Source organism: Erinaceus europaeus, chromosome 10 (assembly GCF_950295315.1).
Source record: "Erinaceus europaeus chromosome 10, mEriEur2.1, whole genome shotgun sequence".
Lineage (NCBI taxonomy): Eukaryota > Metazoa > Chordata > Mammalia > Eulipotyphla > Erinaceidae > Erinaceus > Erinaceus europaeus.
Genome location: NC_080171.1, coordinates 111082216 through 111108266, shown reverse-complemented (window position 1 = coordinate 111108266; position 26051 = coordinate 111082216). Strand labels below are relative to the sequence as shown.

The window sequence follows — 26051 nt, the reverse complement described above, 5'->3', positions numbered from 1 at the left end:
TATGAGCACACATAGAATACAAAACCACAAAATATTAATAGCAAAAACAAAAAAAATCTGTTCAAAATAGGTAAATGATCAGCATAAATCACTATCAAATGAGTTGGATGACAAATGAGCACATGAAAACATAACATCAGCAGCTATTACAGGGATGAAAATTAAGCCTATAGTGAGATGCCTCAACAATCCACTAGCAGAATGATTACATTTCAAAGCACATCAAGTATTGTTAAAGATGAGAAATATCTGGGACTTTCTTACATTGCTGGTGGAAATGTATGGAAGTTTTTTGAACATCATGTTGGCAGTTTCACAAAAATTACGCTTAACCAAAAGAATATGTAAACCGTATGACTCAGTCATTCCACTCCTAGGTATTTAACCAAAACGAGAATAAGCATATGTCCACAGAAAGAAAGACAAAAAATTGGAAAGAATCCATTGTCGACTAGGAGGTAGGCAAATTATTACTTGTAATCTATTTATAGATTGGAACATTTTTCGTTAATAATGAAGAATGCAGTAGAACAAAGCTTGTTTTCAGAACAATTATGCTGAGTGGAGAATCCATACCAAAAAAAAAAGTACATACGGAATCACTACACTTATTTTAGGAAACTGATGAACAGAAAGCAGATCAATCAGTGATGGGAGGAATAGATGGAGAGGTAGTACAAGGAAATTTTGGGGAGTGAGTTACATGTTTTGTTTATGGCAAGAACCTTATGAATATGTGTCAAAATGTAACAATTTTTTAATAAGAGGGATTTTTAAATATTTGTTCCCTTTTGGTGCCCTTGTTTTATTGTTGTAGTTATTATTGCTGTTTTTATTGATGTCACTGTTGGATAGGACAGAGAGAATGGAGAGAGGAGGAGAAGACAGAGAGGGGGAGAGAAAGAGAGACACCTACAGACCTGCTTCACCGCCTGTGAAGCAACTCTTCTGCACGTAGGGAGCCAGGGGCTCGAACTGGGATCATTACGAGGGTCCTTGCGCTTTGCGGCACGTGCACTTAACTCGCTATACTACCACCCTACTCCCAAAATGTATCAAATTTTACTCTGTAAATATGTTCATTATTGAATATTGATTATATCTCAATGAAGGCCTAAAATACTTCGCTTGACATAAAAAGTATTTTAGAAACATGAAATAAAAATCCACGCAGAAGTAGTAGAAACCAACAACAGGGTAAATGAAACTACAATTCATAAACCTGCTGAGAATTCTGACAAAAGTGAGAAAACTTCAACAAAACACCAGGAAAGTTCAAGAATTGATGCACCAGAGTAGCTGGAAGGTTCCAAGAAGACACTAGAGGAAAGCATTTTACAAAGGACACCTTCCCAGTGCCTCAGACAATTACAGAAACACCCCCCCCCCCCGTCCGCCCCACCCATTCTGCCCTTTGTACTCCTCCCTCTCCAGCTCACTCCTTGTGAGAAAGCATATCACTGGTGAGAGTTCCTGGTGTATTTGTTTTTGAATGAGAAGTCTCCATGAGAGAGCTGTAGGTTCCTACCTGAACACACACAAAAAGAGCCTGCCTGCCATGCTGTCCCTACAGGGCAGCACTATCTGACAGTCAGTCTTTCTTAACTTTCTCTTTAACACAGAAACTTTCTCAAACATTTACAGAATCATTCCTATATGAAAAAGAAGACTGAAAGAGAGATATGAATACCAAAAAGGTAGGAGGAAAGGACTGGGAGAGAGTGAGAAAGACAAGAAAGGAGGTGAAAATGGAGATAGGAAGGAAGGTAGGGAGGGAGGGAGGGAGGGAGGGAGGGAGGGAGGAAGGAAGGAAGGAAGGAAGGAAGGAAGGAAGGAAAGAAGGAAGGAAAGAAGGAAGAAAAGAAGAAGGGAAGGGGGAAGAAAGAGGGAGAGAAGGTAATAAAGCCAGAGAGAAGAGAGACAAGATAAACAGTAAAACACAACCTCAAAATAACTGTCATTAATACCTTTAGAGAAATAGCATCAGATATTACACCCATAAAACCAGAAAGGTTATAATTAAAGAGGACAATTAAGAATGGTCCCTGGAGTCAAGAGATGAAAGACAACTACCAGATGGCTTCACTCATATGTGGAATCTAGAGTCTAATTTACATGCACTTGCCTATATATATATATCCAAACAAAACAGAAGCAAACAAACTGAGACCTAAGAGATGTCTCTGGTGGTTATCTTTGGGAGGGAGGAGGATGGGGTTACAGAACTTCAGTGGTGGGTGTAGTATAGAACCATAAATTGTAATCTTGCAATCTTATAACAAACTATTAGTAACATAAAAAAATTAAAAACAAAGTTGTACTGATAAAAAAAAAAAAAGAATGATCTCTGGAGATTAAAACCATAGCAGCTAAAATAAATATGAAACCTGAGGAAAGAGGTTTTCGAAAGAGTGAAAGTGCAGGGTTGGTCTGAATGAAGCAGGAGGGCGGAGGAAGTGAGACTAGTATGTCAGCTAAGTACTTTAAAGCTGGGACATGGGCCTGCTTTGGCCAAAGAATTTTACTGGGAATGAAAGCTGGGCTATCTTAAGTTTTCCTCCCTTTTGTTATAATTTTTCCCTAATACCAATATTTAAAAACATTGACTAAATCCCTAAGTTTGAAGATTCAGAAAAATAATATGAAGACCACATACAATTTACTTCAGCTCCATATGGTTGCTTGTTATTTGCATATACTGCATATGCAAAAGTACATATACACCATTTGTAAGAGTGATAGAAAATGCTGTCATAATTTTAAAAATCTATAATGCCTAAGACATAACTAGAATAAGGGAGAAAATGCCAAATGCATACTGCAGGAAAAGTCTCAGAAAAAAAATAGGAGTTCCAAGAGTGAGAGGTGACCATCTGAGGAGCTATCTAATCTAGGGTAAAAGGAGGAAGAGTAATTACTGTGACATGCAGACTTTGCCGAATTCCTAGACATACTAGGAGAGGGCTGGAGTTTCTGTCTGTCTTAAATAAATACGTATCTGTTAACAACTCCCGTCAATTTATATGTTGTATTATGAGGTAAGCCTTTGGGAGGTGAATGGACCCTGAATGTGAAGTCTTGATAACTGGAATCTGTCTCTCTACAAATGATTCCCCAGATTCCCTAGTCCCTTCTACCATATAAGACACAGTGTGGAGCAGGAAAGGGACTCTTGACAATCATGCAATCTGTTGTTACCTTGACCTTGACTCTGAAGAATATGTACTTGCTGCTTATAAACCACCTAATCTGAATATGATGGTCTCACTCATAGAAGTTGAAAAACAAGACCAGAAGAGAAAACACTAAGCAGAACCTGAACTGGAGTTGGTGTGTTGCACCAAAGTAAAAGACTCTGGGGTGGGTGGTGGGGAGAGTACAGGTCCTGGAAAAGGATGACAGAGGACCTAGTGGGGGTTGTATTGTTATGTGGAAAACTGAGAAAGGTTATGCATGTACAAACTATTGTATTTACTGGCAATTGTAAAACATTAATCTCCCCAATAAAGAAAAAAATAAAAAAGAAATTTGGGAAAAAAAAAAAAAAAAGAAGGGAAAACACTAAGCAGAACTTGGACTGGAGTTGGTATATTTTACCGAAACAAAAGACTCTGGCATGGGGCGGGGGGTTCAGGTCCTGGAACATGATGGCAGAGGACCTAGTGGGGGGCTGAATTGTTATGTGGAAATGTTTTGCATGTACATACTATTGTATTTTACTGTCGACTGTAAACCATTACTCCCCCAATAAAGAAATAAAAATAAATAAAGCATCCAATCTGTAGGTTTTTGTTATTGTTGTTATAGCATCACAGACGCACTGAGACATTCACTGTCCAATAGGATAGATAGTTAACTTCTCTTGTCACATTTTTGAACCTCAGAGTTGCCCTCCAGGAGTCTGTGTACTATCAGGAAACAGCTGGTTCTGCACCTTCCATCTCTATTCATACTGGACTCTGTGAATGAGCTAAATAGGGTGTTAGAAGATTGTGTTTCATTAGTAAACTTATGCATGTGGAACAGTGTGTAGGAGGTGAGCTGACTAAAAATATAATTAAAGCAGTCTCACATGTTCATGCATCATCTGTAAGAAAGTCATGAATAAGGGTGGAGTGGTGGCTCACTTACAACACAGGTCACCAGGTGTGACTGTTGGCTACAACTCTCAGTCCCCAGCTGTAAGAGGGAAGATTTGCAAAAGGTGGAACAGTGTTACAGGTGTCTCTCTTCATCTCTGTCTGTTTCCTCTCCTGTATCTCTGCCTCTCACTCTCTATAAAAAAAATTAAAAGGCTCTGGGAATTTTAAAAATCTTTCTGAAAGTACAAAGCCCCAGCAATTACTCTGGTAGCAAAAGAAAGAAAGAAATAGAGAAAGAGAAAAGGAAGAAAGAAATAAAGGAAGGAAAGAAGGAAGGAAGGAAGGAAGGAAGGAAGGAAGGAAGGAAGGAAGGAAGGAAAGAAGAAAGGGTAGAAGGAAGGAAGGAGATATAGTCTTAACATCACAGAATGTACGCCTATGTGTGATTTGTGGACAGATGCTGGCTGGAGGCATTGTGGTTGCCTGACCACATTAGATAACTGACCTCATGTGAGTATTCTAGAAACTTTATGCCTGTAGATGAAGGACCTTCTTGCTGGGAAGGCTGGGGCTTCCAGAGCATATATTGAACACACCTGGGCTGACCTGCTCCACAGAGGCAGGTCATAATAGAGAAAGGCAGGACAGCCAATGTTAACACAAACCCCAAAGGCACTTTAAAGAATCTCCCTATCTTAGCTTTCACTTTTTAATACAGATTCAAGTGGTTTCATTTCATTATTAATGGGGAGAGTAATCCCACACAAGATCCTCAAGTCTGTGTTGTGACTTGTTGGATGGGTGTACAAAGATGCAATTACCTATGAACTGAGGTGACAAGTAGAAATATCTCTAGTCATATCCAAGGAGTGTACATCTCGAGTTCTCTTTGCATAAGATTGTTTTTATTGTCACGTTGTTCTGGGAGTAGGGATGATCCTGTGTCAGAAAAAGGCAGGATGTTACTCACCTTTTCCAGGTCCTTAATTAAGTTTGCTAGTTCACGGAGAGATTGTCCCAACTATTTCTGAGTATCTGAAGAATTCTGTCATCACAGGACATCCCAGGACTCCCCATAAAGCTTATGTGTATTGACTGCATATGCACTACTCGGGCTGGCCATGTCTCTGAAAACTGGAACCTTTGCAAACATACAGGGATGGTGCCTTAATGGAGTGTCACTGTCCTGTCCTATTCTCTTCACATTTGTACCTTGCCTATCCTTGGGATAGGCTTTATTTTATCCAGGTTGTTTTGTTTTGTTTTGTTTTGTTGCCTCCAGGGTTATTGCTGGGGCTCAGTGCCTGCACTAGAATCCACTGCTCCTGGTGGCCATCTTTTTCCCATTGCTGTTGTTGTTGCTTCTGCTGGAGAGGACAAAGAGAAATTGAGAGAGGAAGGGAAGACAGAGAGGGGAGAGAAAGACAGACACCTGCTTCACCGCTTGCGAAGCAATCCCACTGCAGGTGGGGAGCCGGGGGCTCAAGCCGAGATCTACGTGCACTTAACCCGGTATGCTACTGCCCGACACACTATTTTAATCAGTTTTACAGATGAGAAACTAAGCCACCAGAGAAGTTCCGTAGTTCCCCCTCATTCACAGTTTCTTTTTATTTCCTTCCCTATATTTCCCCACAGCCACAATGACCAAAGAACCAGGCTGCCTGCACTTCCCTCACTGAACTAGTTCAAGGAGACTCAGTCTAAATCAAAGCTAAAAGAGATCTGCCCACCCACCATCTCCTCTCTGTTAGAGAATCACTGAGATTGGGGCCAGGCGGTGGCATACCTAGTTAAGCTCACACATTACAATGCTCAAGGCTTGGTTTCAAATCTCTAGTCCCCATGTACAGAGGGAAGGCTTCATGAATGGTAAAGTTGAGCTGCAGGTGTCTCTGTCTCTTACCCTCTCTGTCTCCCTCTCCTCAATTTCTCTCTGTTTCTAACCAGTCATAAATTGATAAAAATAAAAAATAAAAATTAAGGGTGGTAGCAAACCCGGTTGAGCGTACATGTTGTAATGTGCAAGGACCCGGGTTCGAGGCCCCAGTCCCCACCTGCAGGGGAATAGCTTTGCAAGTGGTGAAGCAGTGTTGCAGGTGTCTCTCTGTCTCTCTCCCATCTCTACCACCCCTTTCTCTCTCAATTTCTGGCTGTCTCTGTCCAGTAAATAAATAAATAAAATTTTAAAAAGTAAAAATAAAATTTAAAAAAGAGCATCACTGAGATCCAGTGCACAGGCGAAGCTGCATATGTAAAGACTCAGACAAACACTGAAGACCTTGTCTTCAATGTCTTTAATCCAGAAAGAAAATAATTGTGTTGATATGTTTGAATGAATAGCATTCAGAGGGATGCTTGCATTAAAGCATAATATGTCCCCATGTGAATAATCAGAATACAAAGCTGTTCTCTCTTTTAACCTCAAGCAAAACAAACAAAACTCACAAAATATATTACATATAAATTTCAAAAATTCAGACTCTAACTATGGTATATGAATCCAGAAATTTACCACAAATCTCTTTATAAAAATATACACACTTAAAGGTATTAGAAGTATATACCAGATCACAAAAATATTAAAATGCACAAAGTACTGTCTAAATTAAATTAAGGGGGCTTGGTAGTGGTGGACCCAGAAGAGCACACATGTTACCATGCACGAGGACTTGGGTTCAAACCCTCCCGGTCCTGTCTGCAGGGGAGAAGCTTCATGAACAGTGAAACAGGGTTACATATGTCTCTCTTCCTCTCTATTATCCCTTAGCTGTCAATTTTTCTCTGTCTCTCTCAAAAAAGAAAGAGGGGAAGGAAGAAATGAAAGAAGGGAAGGAGGAAGGAAGAAGGAAGGAAGGAAGGAAGGAAAAAAGGGAGAAAAAAATAAGAAAAAATGCTCACCAGAAGTGGTCGTATAATTGTGTAGGCACCCAGCTCCCACAATAACCCTAGTGGCAAAATTAATTAAGAACTCAAAAGTATGATATAAGACTTCCTAGAACGCTTCTCTTAGATTATGGTAAGAAATCTGGTTTTACTACCTTAGTACAAAAAAGGATAAACCCACTGTGTTTCTTCTCTGAACACTAACAGTGCTAATCAGGAAAGGGGGAGAAAAGTCATGTTAATATAGCAATCCACTGCATTGTAAGAGGCAGACAGGGAAAAAAGAGAAACAAGTCTTTTTCCTGGAGAGGATCCAAGCAGAGCTGGTCATCAGTGTGAAGCCACTAGAGAGACAATATGCTGCAGATTTCTCTGGTGCAGTGGCCTCAGCAGGGCTGTTTTCCCAGAGTCATGTAACTGACACAAGCAACTTGTGAGCCAGTAGCCATGAAGCAGCATCTGCTTGTCCCTTTAAACATCCACCATGACTGTCCCCACATGAAGACTCAAGACTGTTGGATTTTCTTGAGGACAGGGGCTCTAATTTCTCTGTTTACCAGGTCCCCAAGCACCCAGACTAGGGTCCAATGTGCAGTAGGTCCCCAGCTGCTGAATGTTACACAAACACCTCATCACAGACTCCTGCAAGCGTCAACCCGGCTTTGACCTAGCACGTTATGATTGGGCCCTCCTCAATCGCTATCGAACAGGCCATGGCCAGTGCGCCGCTATGTTCCATCGCTGGGGAACCAGAGACGACCCGAACTGCCCCTGCTGCTACAGACAGACTATGACCCACATAGTCAACGACTGCCACCTCTCCAGATTCAAAGGAGGTCTCAAAACTTTACATCAGGCTCAACCTGATGCTGTTGACTGGCTACAGAAGAAGGGCAAACACTAGAAGAAGAAGAAGAACTGAATCACAAAAACACTGGGATGAGGGTATCTGTTCTATATCCCTCTCACTAACCAAAGTTCTAATTCTTTTTTTTAATGCTCTTTTCACAGTGTGTCACAACAGACTCCAAAGTAACTTTCTCACCTACTATTAAGCATCTATACACAATCTGAAGGCATTTCTGCTTGAAGATATAAGAAAAATACATCCCTGCACAACAATGACTTATTCCAATTGTTACGGGAGTTTCAACAATAAAAATGGAAGAGAGGGCAGGGTGGTGGCGCACCTTTTTGAGTGTACATGTTACAATGCTCAAGGACCCAGGTTTCAGCCCCCAGTCCCCATCTACAGGGAGAAAATTTTATGAGTGGTGAAGCAGTGCTGCAGGTGTCTCTCTTTCTCCTTACCCCTCTCGATTTCTGGTTGTCTCTATCCAATAAATAAAGATAAATATGTTTTAAATGGGAGGGGGCTGAGTAGTAGTGCAGTGGGTTAAACGCACCTAAGGATTCCAGTTTGAGCCCCCTGATCCCCACTTGCAGGGGGTCACTTCACAAGCAGTGAAGCAGGTCTGCAGGTGTCTATCTTTCTCTCCCCTGTCTGTCTCCCCTCCTCTCTCGATTTCTCTCTGTCCTGTCCAACAACAACAATATCAATGGCAACAATAACAACAAGGGCAACAAAGTGGGGGGAATTGGCTGCCAGGAGCAGTGGATTCATAGTACAGGCACAAGTCCCAGCAATAACCCTGGAGGCAAAAAAAAAAAAAAAAGAAAGAAAGAAAAAGAAATGAGAGGGAAGGGCTAGGTGGTGGCATACCCAGTAGCGCTCACACATTACTATGCACAATAATCTGGGGTTCAAACCCCAGGTTCCTAGAAGGAAGTTCTTCAGCAGTGAAGTTGGGCTCCAGGTCTCTCTCTCTCACTCTCTCTCCCTCTGTCTCTCTCTCTGTCTACTTCTATCTTTACTTCTTTCCATTTCTCTCCCTCTATCACTATCTAAAAGAAAAGAAAAAATGACCAAGACTCAATTAAAAAAAAAAAAACCAGGAAAGAAAGGAAATGAGAAAAAGAACATCACACTCAAGAGAGCCAGGTTTAGGACACAGGAAGGAGGTTGTCTGCCTGTGATGTTTCACATGGTCTCTAGGCATGATAAGCTTCTACTGGCTGACATCAAATGGTAATAAGGAGCTGAAGAAGAAGAAAGAAAAGCAAGTATGAGCTCTTGATAAGAAGGCAGACAGAGTCAAGTCAACCCTCTTTGACAAAGAAGAAGGCTCCCAGGCCACCTGCATGGCCATAAATGGATTCAGGGTCAAGAGCAGAATTAGCAGGACAATCCTGGTTAAGCCCAGCCTTGACCTTGTCTGTGTGGCCTGCCAGCTAAAGTTCCTCAAAAGGAGGAGGTGGTGGAGAGCAATAGCAAGAACAAGGAGGAAGTGCCAGGGATAAAGCTCGCCAGGCAGCAAGCCAGTACTGCTGTGTGAGCAGCCAAAGTTGGAGTCCTGGCACTGCACAGGAGGTGCTCTGACAAGTGGGGGTGGTTTCTGTGCACTGGTGTCTCTCCATCTCTCTGTCTCTTTCTCTCTGAATGAAAAAAGTGACTTGGAAGGAGCGGTAAAATCAGGCAAGTATGATATCCCAAATCTACCAAAGCACATAAACAGCATTTATTCAATAAAGACTGATCTACAAAAGCAGATGTGATTACTCTTTGATCCTTTGTAGGAAGCATCTTTGGATGCTGGTCTAAGGAATGCGGTCCCAGGAAAAAGAGGTAGGACCCTGGATGCAACCACAGAGGGACCTTCTCTATAATTGACCTAAAGAGCATAGCAGACCAGTAGCTTTGCCCTGCCAAGAGCAGTTGAGTGTACATAGCACCTCCATGAGTCTTGTGACAAAGCTTGTCCCACAGAGGGAGCCCTCCAGACGTGGCTGCCAGCATACTTGATACTAAAAAGGGGACCTCCAGCAAAAGCAGCTCCCTCAATCTGGCATCCTCTCGCGTTCTCTTTGGCTGTAGCCTGCCCTCCCACCCAGCCTCTGCTGTGGTCTCTGTGGTGGAGGCAGCCTCGCACTGTGAGCCTCTATTGTCATCTTCCACAGAAGGACACTTGGAGGTCATGTCATCATCTGTTCCTGCTCACCCCAAGACTGGAACCAACATTTGAATGTTCCAGAATACTCTAGGACACTCTGTTTAACCCTCAAATAAAACTAGAGGCAGCATTGCTTATATACAGCAGCTGCAGGATACTGTGACTCAGGCAAAGGGGCAACTGAACGTGCCTCACCACAGGGCTCAAATCATAACCAGTCCCCAAATCCAGCAAGTGATGAGAGAACAGATACAGAAACATTGTTTTGAGAGTAGGGTGGTAGCGCAGCAGGTTAAGCGCACTTGACGCAAAGCGCAAGGACCAGTGCAAAGACCCGGTTCGAGCCCCTGGCTCCCCACCTGCAGGGGAGTCACTTCACAAGCGGTGAAGCAGGTCTGCGGGTGTCTATCTTTCTCTCCTCCTCTCTGTCTTCCCCTCCTCTCTCCATTTCTCTCTGCCCTACCCAACAATGAAGACAGACAACAATAACAATAACAATAAAAATACAAGGGCAACAAAAGGAAAAATAAATAAATAAAATAAAAATATTTTTAAAAGAAACATTGTTTTATGTAGATTTAGAAAAACGCATGTACATTTATTTTCTTTCTTCTTTTTTTTGCTCTCTCATTTTCTTAATAAACCTAGAAACCTAGAATGTGTCTAGGAATGCTTCACCTCAGCATAGGAGATATGGGTGGTCCCTCCATTCTAAAAGCATAGACACTTCAGCAAATGCAAACGAAGGGCATACAGCATTCACCAAAAGACCTGCACAGCACTTTCTAAGTGGCCCTCTCTGGAGTTCGAGATTCTCTGTCTTTCTCACTACAGCATTTTCATCAACTGGAAATAACAGTCCAGCAGTACTTTGCAAACTCCAAGAGTAAAACAATACTGCACAGACTCACTGCACTTACAAGATGGCAAGTTCAAGAAAAGAGGGACTGACTAATTAAATGAGTCAGCCTTAAAAGGAAGCAGAGTGAAGTAAAATATGTGTGACAAGCGTGGTGATTCACACGTCGTCGTCAGGACTTTCACAAATGAGAAGGGGCCCAGGCAATGTCAGGGCAGCAGTTTTCAATGTCTGCCAGTCACGGTCTGGTGAGAAATTTTGGAATCTTTTACTAATGCAGGATTGCCACAAAGCTTACCTAAAGACAGAATGCACACCTGCCTGCCTTTCCACACCTGAAGTGACTCTTCATCTCCAAGTATAGCAACTCCAAGCAAACAATCCATTCACCATCGAACGCAACCTCACCTGATCTCGAGTACAGACCGGCTTTGGAAAGTAAGCTCAATTTTTTTTTTTTTTTTGGGGGGGAAGTTCTGCAGAACTGTTAAATTTCTTCACTGTTACAATGATAAGCTTTTCAGTTGAAATGAAAATGAGAACAAGCCCAGAGGAAAGCGTAGGCTGCAAAGGGTTACAGAGATGAAAGATGTCTTCCTTGAATGAAGAATTCCAACTGGTCCAATGAGTACTTTTGGGAGAAAAATCTGAAAGAAAGTACACAGAGGGTGGGGAGTATGCACATGTGCATGCAAATGTCACAGAGACAAATGGATGCCTCACAAGACTTCCCATGTGGTGTGGTCCTAAACTGGGGGCGTCTGCACTGTTTTTATATTGCCTGCAAACAGAGATACTGAAATCTCAGTCTCCCCGTATAGGTAGCACCTGAAGTGCTGTCAGAAGTGCATGCAGAGTCCCCTGGCTGTTGAAGAGGACGCCTTCACAGAGTAGGAAACCGTCTGCTTCCTTTCCCTCTTGTATCTGCCTATGTCTTGCTTTCCCTCTGTGGGGTCTACCTTCTTTCTGAAGTCAGGATCTCTGACTTCCCCGGGCTTGCCCTTCATTAACTATGGCCCTTTGGGTGGATACTGTTCAGCACACAGACCACCTCACAAGGGGATCAGTACATCTGGGAGTCAGGCACCCATCAGATCAGTGAAAGAATAAGATCTTTCCACTGGAATCTCTATACCCTACTCTGGAGGCAGCCATTACATACACATTCATTCATGTGTACACACACACATATACACTCCATCTATGTACTCACACATCTTCATATGAACATGCATGCTCAGATATGTACTTCCAAATAGGCACATACATATTCACACACTCATGCACATGATACACACATTCTAGACAGAAGAACTTTAGCTGAATCACTTTTGCCACATGTCTGATTAACACAAATCCAGACAACCAACAAAATGACTTCCCTGTTGTCGCCCAAATCCTGAGCTTAGGAAGGCAGAGAAAAGCAAGACTCTGCTCCAGCTAAGGGTTAACCTGATGCAGTAGCCCTACACAGGCTGTGACTTGATCCTGGGTGCAAAGGAGATGCAGTGGCCATTTGGGGAAGTTAGAAAAACCACTGTGCATTAATGTCAAGTTTCTGGATTTGAACAATGTGGATGGCTTCATCAGAGAAGGTCCTTGTCTTCAGTGTTTCTGGAAGATGCCACAGTTACAGACTTGTTTCTGCAGAGTACTTCCCGTGGGGCACAGAGATTCATCAGTGCTCAGTAATAACAAGAGTGGAAGGAAACAAATATTGCATAAGTTACTCCTCGATTTTCCTCACCTCCAAATTCTCTTACTCTCCATGACGTAAATGTCTCTATCTTTATGGCACAGATATGAAGCCAACTCAAGTTCACTGATGTCACTAACAGTGATTAGAACTAAGGTTTGAAGTTGCTTTCTTGGCCTTCCATGGCCTCAGGCAATCACTACACAGACTTCTACCATCATTCATATCCACAGCTATTTCAGCATTGTGCAATGGGATGATATTTTTACTTCAGTCAGCTTTCCTCATAGTAGGGGACAACTGGTAGAAAGCCTCAGATACTCCTATACTCATAGTAGGCTTGTCACACAAATATCAGACTTCTGAAAAGGGACAAAGGGTGATGCTGGAGATGAATCCTCCTGCTGAAAGTGTGGGTGACCAGTAACCTCCATAATATCACCACCCCAGCTTCACTCCCTACCCCCAGAACTAGGTCCCATTCCAACCCTGCAGAACTGGAACCACATTTGTCAACTTAAGTCAAATATCTCAGTGTGTGGGAAAAAGAAAAGAACTTGATTAAGATTTTTCAGAACTGCAGTTACACTGGACCAGGAGAAAAACGCCAAGGTAGGATACACTGATGGCTTTTCTCAACCTGGTTTGTGGCCCAGGTCTGTTTATAAGCTACAGAGGGGAAATCTGCATGAGAGAAGTTTATATCACATCAACAATTTAAAGTAACTAGACTCTTGTCTGTGATGGCATATGCTAACATCTCTGTGGAATGGTACAAGAATGTCTCCTGAGTGGCGCACATTATCATACACATTGTCTCTTTAGAACAAAAGACCTGTGTAGGCCAGGTGATGGTGCATCTGGTTAAGTGCACACATTAAAGTGCACAAGGACCTGGGTTCAAGTCCCCCATTCCCACTTGCAGGAGGGAGAAACTTCACAAGTGGTGAAGCAGGTCTGCAGGTGTCTCTCTTTCTCTCTAAAGTTCTGTCTGTCCTATCAAATAAAATAAATAAAGATTAAAAATAAGGGGATTGGGTGGTGGCACACTGGGTTAAGTGCATGTAGTACAAAGTACAAGGTTCCCAGTTCGAGCCCCCACCTCCCCACCTGCAGGGGGGTCACTTCATAAGTGGTAAAGCAGGTCTGCAGGAGTCTATCTTTCTCTCTCCCTCTCTGTCTTTCCCTCCCCTCTTGATTTCTCTCTGTTTTATCCAATAAAATGGGGGGAGGCATCTAGGAGGAGTGGATTCTAGTGCAGGCACCAAGCCCAAAAAAATAACCCTGGGGGAAAAAAAAAAGAAGAAACTTTTTAAAAAATAAATTACAAGAGACATACTAAGTGAGAAGAAACGCAAAATCAGAGGCAAAGGTTTGGTCCAGAATTTTATACTTAGGTAGAAGAAAGTTCCTGGGCTTTTGTGATTTCTCTTTGGAACAGAGAACTAAAATCTAGATAGCAGAGGGGAGTAACATTCCAGGTTACAATGGCTAAAACCCAAAAGAAATGTTCTTCTGACTGAACCCCAAACTCCTGCAGATTTATCCTCCTTTCCCCAATCTTAATCCACACACTTCAACAAGACTGAAGAGTGAGTGGGGAGCATCCAAAGTCTTCAGTTTCAGGGCCCCTAATTCCCCTCCCCAGGAGGAGGGTATTTCTCAACGGATCCTGAGGGAGTTTTTTTTTTGGGGGGGCGGTTGGGCTTTTCTAATTTGCTTTCTCTGCAAATAGCTTTCTCTACTATTTCTATGGCGGTGCTGTAATTTGTGGTAACATGTGGCTCTCTGTTACTCAGAAGCTATCTTCTAGACTCTCCACAGATCCTATCAAGACTCTGCCCCCTTCATCATAATTTGCTGGATCCTCCTTACCCTGATTACTACAGAAAAAAAAAAAAAAGAAAGGTCCAGAGACTGATAATTCCTATCTGGGTGAGGTATCCTGGGTTCTCCTCAATGGTAGCCTGGCAGGTGATTCAGAAGTGGGTGAGCTATGTCTTAGCCAGAACTCCCCTAGGAATTCCTTCTCTGACTAGGTTTCTGACCTCTACGTCTTCTGTGCAATAAACTTAATCCAAACAAATCTTCGAATGCTGGAAAGAATCAGATAACACACAACAAAATATCAGACATATACTTGAAATAGATGGTGGTCAGCATATTTGGGAAATTTTATTATTTTTTTTCTTACTATACTTACTGGGTAAAGACAGAAAATAAGAGAGAAGAGGAGATATAATGGAAGAAAGAGAGACCTGCAGCACTACTTAACTGTTCATGAAGTTTCCCTCTATGGGTGAGGACTTAGGGCTTGAACCTATAATTAGTGTTTTGATGGGTATGCCACTGCCTGGCCCCCTGTATTTGGTTTTGAACTAGCTCAGAGAACCTGGGAAAATTCTGGTGGTCATTTAAAATTATTCACACAACTGCATAGAAATGTCAATATCCCCAGTGCAATATATTTATCTGATGTTTTTATGTGTTTCTTAGGAACAGTTACAAATCAAAGGCATATTGGGTTAGGAAAGACCTGTAGAGCCCATGTGGATGTAAGAGCTGTAGGGCCCATGTGGATGTCTTTGAGTATAAAGCAACTGAATGTCCTTCCACTGAATGAAGGTGCCTCTTGTAAAGGTCAGTATTTAAAATTTTTAATTTATTTATCTTCATTTAAAAGAACAAAGTCCCCTGCACTGTCTTACACCTCCTTCTCTCTTACCCCTCATCACACTTTCTCCACTTCAAGTAATTTTAGCTATGTTCTTGTCTATTATTTGGTTTTGGTTTTGTTCATTCATCCATTTTATGTCCTTATATTTCACACACTGGTGGGATCAGCCAATACTTTTCATTTTTGTTCCGACTTATTTGCTTCACAGAAGCACCTTAAGTTTCTTCCATTTGTTGGAAACAGTTAAAAAAAATACATTTTTTTTCATCCATCCATAGGCACTTTGGTGGTTTCCATATCTGAACTACTAAACATTATGCTTCAATAAATATCAAAGTAGCTATGACTTTTCATATTTGTACTTTTATATTCTTCAGGTAGAAACCCAAAAGGAGGATTGCTGGCTTGCAAACTAACTCTATCATGAGCTTCAGGAGAACACGTCACACTGTTTTCCAAAACGCCCATACCAGTTTACATTCTCACCAACATTGTACGAAGGTTCTTCTTTTCTCCACGTCCTCACCAATACTTGTTCATTTTGAAGCAAGCCATTCTCTGTGAGGTGGTTTCTCACTGTGGTATTGATTTGCATCTCCTTAATAATCAGTGACGATGATCATTTTTTTGTATGTCTATTTGCCCCCTGTCTATCTTCTTTGGAGAACTGTCTTCTGAGTTCTTCTGACCATCTCTGATTGGTTGTTTGACATTTTATTTTTGAGTTGTTGGAGTTTTTTTATACCTTAGCTATTAACATCTTCTCATATATATGATGTGTAAATACCTCCCACTCAGTAGGTTATCCTCTCATTCTTTATATTTTTTTATGCTATTCAGAAGCATTTCAATTTAAAGTAGTTTTAATTGCTTATTTTATTTTCATTTTATTTCTCTTGTGACTGAATTTCCAAACATCTCCAATATCAATGTAATTGAATTTTTCTCTTTTATTTACTTATTATTTTTGTCACCAGCATTATCACTGGGGCTCACTGCCTACAGGACTCCACCACTCCCAGGGGCCATTTCTTTTCTTTCTTTGATCAAGGGTGAGAGACAGAGAGAGAATGAGAGACATTACAACACCCCTCCACCACACATGAAGCTCCCCTCCCCCCACCACAGATGCTCCCATGTGGTGGCTCAGGGCTCCCACCCATGGCAGTGTGTGTACTCTACCAGGTAAATCACCTTCTGGACTTCTTGTGGTATTTTCTATGCACTTAAAAGTTTAGGGACCTTCCCTGAGGTGTTCAATTTATTTATTAGATTTTTTGCATGCTAGATTAGAGAGTAGCTGTAGGGCTAGGGAGATATCATACTGGTTATGATTGTCATACCTAAGGTTCCAGTGTTCCAGGTTCAATCCCCAGCACCACCACAAGCCAGAGATGAGCAATGTTCTGGTCTGTGTCTCTGTGTATCTTTCTCTCTGTCATTAAAAATAAATTTTAAAAAAGTTAAAAAGATAGCAATTCAGTTTTATCCTTTTGCATGTGGCTACCCTTTTTTTTTTCTAAGATAATTTGTTGAAAAGATTTTCCCTTATTACATGACTTCAATTCGTATGTCATGGATTAAGTGTTGGCATCGGTATGTGGGTTTATTTGTGGGCTTTCAATTCTGCTTTAATGGATAATATATAAAAATATATTTAATATTTGTTATACTATGTATAAAATGACTTAACCCACAGCATGAGCTTTGACCTCTAACGGCTAGAGATTAAACTCCAATGACAAATGTTTCTAAAGTTTCCAAAAGTTTCTGGTGGACCCTATTGTATAACTTGACATGTTTTGGCACATTTGTTTCTCACAATAAAACAAAGATGGTTATTATCCTCTAGGACAGATGAGGAAACTGAGACACAGATTACATAAGTAGCAGGCAGGCAGTAGACATACTTTTGTTGCATGGTTCAAAGTTTTGTTTCAAGTCACCTGAGAAAAAGGGTTTTCACTTTCATCACTATGAAGGTTTTACTTGGAGGAGAAAAAAAAATGAAGACAGAAAGAAAAAACCTGTTTGTGATTTGTTTTAAAATTTTAAATCTAACCTCTATCAGGGTAAGGGGTTATATGCTAGCTTACTTTTATAATTATTTTTTTTGTAACGTGTGCGCTCAACCAGGTGCGCCACCACCGGGTCCCTACTTACTTTTATTTTGTTTAACCTATTGCCTTACTTAAAATTTCAGTTTCAAGTTTCAAAAAAAACTTCACAAAAAACCATTGCACTTTATCAGTCATTTCTGACTGTCTGATTGAGTGGAATGAATAGACAAGTTGCCAAAGAACATCAGCATGTTGTCACCAATCAGACCTGCATACTCAAAAATCGAGTGTGTTTCTGCACTTGAGTCATCAGAAAACAGAGTGATGGCAGTTTTCTCTCAGAGCCTGAGGTCTGCCCCAAAGCACAAGTTTTGTTATGTTTTTTTTCCCCTCCGTTTCAGTAGTAAAACCGTGTGTGTGAGCTACCCTGTTGGCATTTCCAGTCTGTCACTGTATCAAAGGTTACCTCAAGGAGTTTTTAATGGAAATATCATTAATTTCTTTCAAACTCTAGATTTTTCAGTAGTGGTTCTTAATTTTACTTCAACTCACATGCCCTCTAATGTTGGTGGTGCCTAACCTGATGGAGGGTAGGCCTCAGTTTCATGCAAACTTAAATTCATACTTCAACAGCCTTCCTTACTATGTTTGTAGGTCTCCAAATCTCAGGTTCCCCCATGGAAACTGTGGGTGGTAATAAGTGCACTAATTCCAGAATGTCATGGGCATTAGCACCAGCCTGTTAATTCTCAACCAAGTATCCACTCTGGGGACAAACAGAACTGTTTGTTTGGTTACAGGAGAGACTGACTGTGTTCATTATATAAGCAAATCCCTAGATAAAGAATTCCATGCCAGCAGTGAACTAAGCTAAGAGAAATTCAATTCCAGCATTAAGGAAAAACTCTTTACATACTTGAGTAGACTTAAAATGAAACAGATTTTCAAAAGAGGCAATGAGTTTCCTCTCCTGGGAAGTAGTTCTCCAGGTCAAATCCTAATGAGCTCTTATTGGGAGATCAGTAGACAATACTTGAGTAGAAAAAGGATTGAATTCAGTGGATCTCTTCTGATGGTGTTCTAGGTAACACAATCCCCTCTCCCCCAAAATATGTTTTTTCATATCACCCTGATTATTTCCTACATAGAATCTTATGAAATCTATGAACAATCTTGTTGATGATCCTGTTGATTTATTTTACTGCTTCTGTCACCTGACTCTCAATACCATGAGGCAGGGTCTTCTCTCTCTTGTATCTACACTATCCACTCCACAGTGAACACTGAGGAGACATTGGACAAATAAAAGGATTAGTGAATGGATGACTTCTCAATTTCCTTTTAACTGAGTCACTGTGGCACCAGGCTACTGCAACCTGTCCTTTCAAAAAGACAGAAATACTTCTGGGAGCAACTTTTAAAAAGACAGAAATACTCTCTGGGAGAAACTACATAAGAAATCCAAGGCCATCAAGAAGAAAAATTATTTTTATAACATGAGTTTGTATAAAGAAAGTTGTAAGTAATCTACAAAATAATCTAGTAGGACTCATATGCTGAGGTCACAAGGTCAATATTTAAAATCAGTATTTCCTGTAGCTCCTCAACCTCACACATAAACAATTTCACTGGCCCTGGTCACTTTTTCATTAAGACAGAATAAACAACAAAGAAGGAGAGACACCAGAATTTCAGAGTGTCCCCTAAAATTCTGGTGTTCTGGCATTCCCATGTGGTGTTGGGCCTCAAACCTGGGCTGTTTGTAGGTCAAAGCAATGCCCTACTCAGTGAGGAAACTTTCTGACCCTAAAGATATATATTTTTAAGCCTGGTCAGTTGTCCAAAAATCAGTTTAGGCTTGCCTGAGACAGAAAAATCAATATTCTCTACACAATAATAATGAACAATCCAAACACAAAATTAAGGAAACAGTGTCATTTAAATATTATCAAAAAGGATAATATATATATGTATATATATTTTTTCTCTGACCCATCTTAGATGAAGCTAGAAGGAATTATGTTAAGGGAGCTAAGTCAGAAAGATAAAGATGAGTATGGGATGATCCCACTCATCAACAGCAGTTGAGAAAGAAGAACAGAAAGGGAAACTCAAAGAAGGATGTGACTAGATTTGGAGTAGGGCACCAAAGTAAAAATCCTGGCTCAAGGGTGATGGTGGATGTTCAGCTTCATGGGGCAGGTGGGGGGTGGGGGGGAAGGAGGGATGGGACACAGTCTTTTGGTGGTGGGAACGATGTTTATGTACACTCCTATTAATCTGTAGTCATATAAATCACTATTTAATTAATATGAGAGGGGAAAATTGATTGAATGTCTCAAACTTTTTAATGCACAGACTGTAGGCTGAGTCTTTGATATGTTGACTCTCTTAAAAGCTTAGACCAGGGAGAACAGAAGCAACCGGTGGCACAGATATATACAAATAATGTCAAAGGACATAAATTATGGTGACGTTGTGTATGATACAGCAAATCCTAACAAATGGATATTCAAAGTTAACCCAATTGCCAAATAATTTGATTATAGCAATACATATCTACTACCTTCTTAAACCCTAAGACAGCAGGAACAGCTTCCTCTATAAAGCCTATATTTCCCCAGTCCTGGAACCTCTAGGATGGGGCTCACATTCCTGCATGCTTCTCTCAAGTCATACCAAATGATATTGCATCTGCTGATCCCAACCTGACCAATGCAGTAAGTACCACCTCAGCATGCTTCACTTCAGACTGTCCAGAGACACAGTCAATGTCAACTCATCAGCATCACTACTTGGGTGAGACCTTTCCTTTCATAGGATTCTCTAATTCCATTCCAGGAGATTCACTTCCTAACAAAGTCCCAAAACCTAGATATAGACCAGGTCCCATGAGATAGGGCATATGTTCACATGTATCCATAAATTAGGGCAAAATATATACCTGAAAGCAAAAGTACACATTAGACTGCAGTGAGTCAGTATAACGTTCCTAAAAAAATATTGTCTACTTAGACTTAGGTACCCTCCTCACCTACTTCCTGTTACACTTCCCCCACTCACTCCAAGGCTAACCTTATCAAAGCAAGGACTGCAAAAGCTGAATAAGGGAAAGAGACTGGTATATTTTAATGATGACTCTTTAGTCACTATCAGGCCACCCCATTAGCTGGGGCCCTAGTCGGGGAGTCCTGAGATTCCCAAACAGACATGATGGGCCTAGACCTACAATAAATCCCTCTCCCCAATGTTATCAGTTATTTCTATCAAGAACAACACAATAGACCCCTTTGTGAACCCCCATGGGACCTTGTCCTCCACTTGGATCAACAACAGTAGAGAATGTTCCATCCTCTGAAGGGAGGATGGACAACATACCCTATGCTACACCTAAGGAAAATGGGTCCTGAAATTGGGGCAGCTTGGAACATTCCTACTGATGACCACAGAATGTGAGCTCAGATTTATAGGGATGCAGAGGCCACATAGGCTCCTAAGCTGAATATGGACCCCAGATCAGATCAAATCAATGGGGTTTACAGTTAACAATATTTATACACCTTTCCCATATTTGGGAGCTACTCTCTTCCCTGATCTAGCTTTCTGGACCTTTATCCAGCCATGACATCATCTCCCCAGACAATAACTTGGGTCCACCTGCATATCAGATTTCAGGCTCAAGAAAGAAAAAAAAAAAGCCAGTATTGCCACAGGCCCTTTGGAATATAACTGAAATATGCCTACTAGTGATCTAGAAAACAGAGACACCCCTACCCCAACTCTTCATCTGCACTATTCCAGCCTTTAGGTTCATGATTAGTCAACAGTTTGTTTGGCTATGTATGTTGACTATCTTTTCAGTCACTAGGTTCCACATGCTAGCATGATGCCAACCAGACTTCTCTGGACAGACAATCCCACCAATATGTCCTAGAGCTTCAATTCCCCAGAGCCCCACCCCACTAGGGAAAGAGAGAGGCAGGCTGAGAGTATGGATCGACCTGTCAACGCCCATGTTCAGCGGGGAAGCAGTTACAGAAGCCAGACCTTCCACCTTCTGCACCCCATAATGACCCTGGGTCCATGCTCCCAGAGGGACAAAGAATAGGAAAGCTATCAGGGGAAGGGATAGGATACGGAGTTCTGGTATTGGGAATTGGGAATTGTGTGGAGTTGTACCCCTTTTATCCTATGGTTTTGTCAGTGTTTCCTTTTAATAAATAAAATTAAATTAAAAAAGAAAAATAATAAATTAAATCACTTCCTAAGCTTCAAAAAAAAAGAAAGAAAGAAAACTATTATAGTCATGGCCCTTTGTAATATAACTAAAATAGGCCTACTGGTTATCTGGTTATCTACAAAATAGAGAGCCCCATACACAAACCTCTCCATCTGCACTATTCCAGCCTTTAGGTTCATAATTAGTCAACAGTTTATTTGGCTTTGTATGTTCACTCTCTTTTAGCCACCAGGTTTCAGATACTAGCATGTGTCAACCAGACTTCCCTGAACAGACAACCCTACCAGTGTGTCCTGGAGTCCCACTTCCCCAGAGTCCTACCCTACTAGAAAAAGAGAGAGGCAGGCTGGGTATATGGATTTATCTGCCAACACCCATGTTCAGTGGGGAAGCAATTACAGAAGCCAGACCTTCTACCTTCTGCATCCCACAATGACCTTGGGTCCATACTCCCAGAGGGATAAAGAATAGGAAAGCTATCAGGGGAGGGGGTGGGATAGGGAGTTCTGATGGTGGGAATTATGTGGAGTTGTACCCCTCTTACCCTATGGTTTTGTCAATGTTTCCTTTGTAAAAAAAATATTTTAAAGTATATGAAATACTATGCTTTCCACTCTTTGAATCAGTTACTCCTATGAGCTCTTCTCTTAGCCCCTATAGAAGGACTCTAGACATCCCTACATCTCCCACTCCTCTAACAGTAGATAGAAAGGAGTGAGTTTTCAGCTGGAGACTCGCCTTCAGAGTGGTGCCAAAGCCAGAGAACCAAGGATTATTGTGACTTATAAAATGTGGAACTATTCCAGGAATGATCTGTACCCAAAGGAATGATTCAAATGACCACTAGGAGAGAAATGGGAAGCTAAGTGATAGGGAACATTTTCATAGATATTTAAAAATATTTTGAACACTAAAAATGAAGTGGATAAGGACATTCAGAAACTTCTACTATTTTTTTTCTTTTTAAATTTAATACGAGAGAGAGAGGGAGAGAGAGAGAGACCAAGAGACCAGCAGCACTGCTTTACCAGTGGTGAAGATCTCCAGCCCCCAGCCCCTGCAGATGCAGACTGAAGCCTGAATGTGAGTTCTTGTGCATGGTGCATGTGTATTCAATCAGGTGTGCCACCACCAGGTTCCCAGAGAACTTTCCTGTTTTTAAGTCTATTGACAACTTGTAAAAGTAAAAATAGGTGATCCACATATGAAAAGATATCCCTTACAGTGATAAAAACAGCACAAATCAAAACAGCTCACTAAGATAATGTGCTGCTTTTGCCATGTGCACAGCCCAACTCAGAGTCTAGCCCCTATAGCATTGAAGGAAACTTCAGTGCTATGGTTCTCTCTCTCTCTCTCTCTCTCTCTCTCTCTCTCTCTCTCTCTCTCTCTCTTTCTCTCTCTCTCTAATGCTGGAGTTGTGAAACACCAGAGATGGGGGGGGGAAGACAATGAGATGGAATTTATATCTCTTAGATCAATGAACAGTAAAGAAAAAAATTATAACACTTCAAGCTTTTCAGGAGTAGAAAAGTAATTCATGAAGTGCACACATGATAGTGCTCAAGGAACCAAGTTCAAGCCCCTGGTCCCCACCTGCAGGGAGAAAACTTCACAAGTGGTGAAGTAGGGCTGGAAGTGTCTCTCTGTTTCTCATCCTCTCTACCTCCCCCTCCCTTCTCAACTTCTCTCTGTCTCTATCCAACAATAAAATAAATAAGTAAAAAGTAAAAAATAAAAGTAATTTACAAAATGATTGAAATATTTTATACCTATTAGGTAATAGTAAAATGGGAGAACCCAATAATACAGAACATATATCTTCAGTAAAATCATGCCTTTATACAGAAGGGATATCATTGCCTGCCCACCTTCTGCTTTGCTCCCTTTGGCCTTTGAGAAAAATTGTAAATATAACTCCTGGGCAGTTCAATAACTAGGGGCTGGCTTAGTTAATTGGCTGTGAGAGGCATGTCAAGCTGCACATCCAGTGAGCACTGAAAAGCAGTGTGAGTTCCCCATTGGATCCCAGTGCAAACTCTGGAAAAGGCCTCCTCAGTTTCTTCAGTTCTGAATACCTAGTGACTAGGGAATTGTAGTTCCTGGACATGCTTTGTTAATTGTGTCAGTGGACAAGAGATAGTGTTTAGTGCATTAGTTCACTAAGATTTGGAATTGTCTGCCACCAATTCAAGTCTAAATGATCAATCAAATATACAAAAATCCATTACAAATGAGATTCATAGCAGTCTTGTTTACAATAGGAATACATGTAAGAACATAAGATTCAAATTCGTAAAGTCATGAGCTCCTTAGAATATAACTAACACAGACCTACTAGCTTTTTCCAAAATGGAGACTCCAAATCTCATCTATATATTCTTACTTTCAAGCTTATGATTATTAAGCAATGTGTTTTTCTTTATATCTTAATGCTTTTCAGCCACCAAGTTGCAGACACTACTACGATGCCATCCTGACTTCACTGGGCAGATGACCTCATCAATATGTTCCAAAGTCTTAACTCTCCAGAGTCCTACCCCTCTAGGGAAAGATAGAAACAGGCTGGGAGTATGAGTCAACCTGCCAATGCCCATGTCCAGTGGAGAAGCAATTACAGAAGCCAGACCTTCCACCCTCTGTGCCCCTAATGATCCTGGGTTCATGTACCCAGAGGGATAAAGAATAGGAAAACCTCCAATGGAGAGGATGGGGTATGGAACTCTTGTGGTGGGACTTGTGTGGAATTGTGCCCCTCTTATCCTATGGTCTTATCAATCATTGTTAAGTCAGTAATAAAAAGTAGTTTATCAAATAAATGATGACCAGTGGTATAGTGTCATAATAAATATTTTTCAAGAAATAAAACTGATATGCAGTAGCAAATTTCTTGCCATAAAATACTGAACATGGAAGGCAGAATATTAACTATCTATCAAGTTTGATCACATTTTTTGTTTAAAACTGTTAATATCATAGCAAAAGGAAAAAAGTAAAGCATGAATACCACTAGTAGTGACCATAATAGTGAAATAGTCCAAAATTGAGAATCTTAAAAGTAAAGGTAGCTATCAGGAAGTTTGTAAGATCAATGATAGTGAGCTGACAAAGTCTATCTCTGTACCATAGAAAACACAAGTGAGGGCTATTATTTTCCAAGACATCAGTAGCAGAAAGCTAGAACAAGTCCTAAATGGTTAGTGGGAAAGTTTGCTTTATATACTAACTATATCCATTACTTATAAAATATTTTTATGGGGCACAGTGCCAACCTATTTATTTTCACTGACAATTAACTTAAGACTAGGGGCTGGTTGGTCATAGTTGAGAAAAAGAATTTGAACTTGCATCTATTTCAACATACAGAGGATGGTCAGAAAGTATTTTGACAGTTGGAAAGGTGACTCAGGGTTAAGCACAGAATTCTCATGTTTGAGTCTCTAGCTCTACACATACTTGGGTGGAGAGATTTCCTTCTTTCATATTATCCCTCTTCCCATTAAAATAAATCAATTAAAATATTTCTAACATATTCTTATGACTGCTGAATAGAAACTGAGTCTTGAAGTCTGGGTGGTTAGATGTGTTATATAACAGCACAAACAATTTGGACTCATAATCCCCAGAGATCTGAGAAATATGCCAGACCTTGGCAGTCCAGGAACACAGAGTGCTTGGGAAGAGTGTTGACTTACAGAAACACAGGAACATTCTGAAATTACTATGGCACATTCCAGCACTGATGAAGGAGTAGAGGAGAGCGGGATCACTGTTTGTAGAAACGACCATCAGACTTGTCAAAGAATGCTCTTGTGTCTCCCAATAAATTAAGTGCTCTGACCATTCCAACTCTTTCCCTATCTGGGAATGCCCCTCAGGCTGAGGGTGTAGTGTTGTGGGGAGGGAGCAGCTAGGGGGTTGGGAGGACTCTGTCATCCTTGTGGATTTTCCCAGAGATGACCCCAGAGAAAGAACATTTCTCAGCACAGTTGAAGCAAGAACGACTCCCACAGAGATGCTGATAAAGCATTTTGGGAGCCTATAAATATTGTTCTGTGACATCTCCAGCTTCTGAATGTCACCACTTGGGAAATCCACAGGCAGGAGTAACAACTGATACATTTACTTTGAATGCAAGCATTTTCATAAATCAGAAACTTACTACCCCAGAATGCATCTGTGATAAGTGAGCCAAAAAAATAAATAAATAAGAGGAGAGTTAGGAGTACAGAATTTGACTTGATATCATTATTAAACTCAAAAAGTGACAAATTAATAATTCAGAGTACCTACTTGTAATTTTTTGATAAAAAAATCTAATTTAAAGTTTACTGCATGACAGGCAATACTTTAATCAAAGAAAAAAAAAATGTGGGGCACCAGGCGATGACGCAGCAGGTTAAGTGCACATGGCGCCAAGCTCAAGGACTGGCATAAGGATCCGGGTTCGAGCTCCCAGCTCCCCACCTGCAGGAGGGTCGCTTCACAAGCGGTGAAGCAGGTCTCAGATGTCTTTCTCTCTCCCTCTGTCTTCCCTTGC

At 41.0% G+C, this 26051-nt stretch overlaps 2 long non-coding RNA genes across 2 annotated transcripts in view; one reads left to right on the top strand and one right to left on the bottom strand.

The window, feature by feature from the left end:
* Positions 1 to 12405, bottom strand: part of LOC132540938 (uncharacterized) — a 60575-nt gene extending 48170 nt beyond the window's left edge. The window contains exon 1 of the long non-coding RNA XR_009552141.1: positions 12291 to 12405. This is a non-coding gene — a long non-coding RNA (uncharacterized LOC132540938). The remainder of the gene's footprint in view (positions 1 to 12290) is intronic.
* Positions 10896 to 15723, top strand: LOC132540937 (uncharacterized). The gene is made up of 3 exons (XR_009552140.1): positions 10896 to 11276; positions 11660 to 15174; positions 15589 to 15723. It is a non-coding gene; the product is annotated as an uncharacterized LOC132540937 (long non-coding RNA).
* Positions 15724 to 26051: the final 10328 nt, after the last annotated feature.